At 44.3% G+C, this 1272-nt stretch overlaps 1 pseudogene; it reads right to left on the bottom strand.

The window, feature by feature from the left end:
• Positions 1-583: 583 nt before the first annotated feature.
• LOC129668669 (40S ribosomal protein S3a-like) lies at positions 584-1268 on the bottom strand (annotated as a pseudogene).
• Between the last annotated feature and the right edge of the window lie 4 nt (positions 1269-1272).

The following is a 1272-nucleotide window of genomic DNA, read 5'->3' as shown; positions in this document are numbered from 1 at the left end:
ACTTAGTAATAAAGTTTTCTTACTCCGTTTCTTGTCTTATTAGCTTGAGCAGATAGAAACCAATATTGGTGAAGAATCCCCTCATGGAAGCTATTTGATTAAAAAAAAAAATCACTGAGTGCAGTGCTGGTTTTGTGGTTCAGAGGTCGAGCGTTTGCCTAGAACAAGAAAAGCTCAGGGCTCTCGTGGGTGTGGGGATCAGTAATCAATGAAGGCTGTCTGAGTACCTGCCTCAGTCTTTTAGAGAGAACGCACCTGTTCAGTGCAGACATTGGAAGGCAAATGGTTAATCAATCAAAAACAAGTCAATGGGCCTAGGAAGTAATGACCGTTTTCTCAGTCTTTAGTGTTAGGCTCCCCCTCCTTTCTCTCTCCCTTTCCCTCTCCTTCTTCTTCATTTTTTTTTTTTTTCGAGACAGAGTCCCACTGTGTAGATTTGGCTGGTCTGGAGCTTGCTATGTATACCAGCCTGACCTTGAACTCACAGAAATCCACCTGCCTCTGTGCTGGGATTAAGGTCCTGACCGGAAGATCCCCTTCCCTCTCTCTCTCTCTCTCTTTTTTTTTTCATCACAAATAGGACTTTTTATTTGTCACTATTAAAAATCTGGCTTTTAAACAGATTCTTGGACTGGTGGTTCGTATCCATCAGCTCGTTCAACTTTAGCACCCGTCTTGTGCTTTTCCAGAACTGCCACCTTCTCCGTGGAGCACCATCAGTTCTCCCAATTCAAACTTGGGCTTCTTCAGCATTTTTACTTTCCTCACGAAGACATCATGAAGAGGATAAACAGACTGGCAAAGCTTTTCTATGTCTTTCCCAATGCTGTCTGGAATTAACTTACCACTTCCTTCAGATCGTTTGTCTGCACTTCTGGGGTCATGATTTCCATCACCTTCTTCCGGATCTGGCGGACCTGCTGGTGCTGCGCATACGATGTCTTGCATATTTGGTTGTTGCGTTTTTTAGTGAAACCAACACAAAAAAGACGGAGCAAGTAACCATCAGTCGTCTTGACATCAACATGCGCTTCAGTCATGGTCTGCCACTTTTTGACCATGGAACACATCTTGTCCCGGGTAAGATCCATGCCGTGGAAGTTGGTCAGACAGTTTTTGCCCTGAACATCCTCGGTAATTAGCTTGAATTTTCTAAATGCGACTTCATCATTCTGGAGATCGGCAAGGCTCACTTCAAACACACGACCCTTGAGGCCATCAGAGGCGATTTTGGTTGCTTGAGTCCTCGTGACTAGTCTTTTCCCAATGTTC

This window comes from Psammomys obesus, unplaced genomic scaffold (assembly GCF_907164565.1).
Source record: "Psammomys obesus unplaced genomic scaffold, mPsaObe1.curated_primary_1811, whole genome shotgun sequence".
NCBI lineage: Eukaryota > Metazoa > Chordata > Mammalia > Rodentia > Muridae > Psammomys > Psammomys obesus.
The sequence above is the reverse complement of the archived record's forward strand: the minus strand, read 5'-3'. Positions and strand labels throughout refer to the sequence as shown.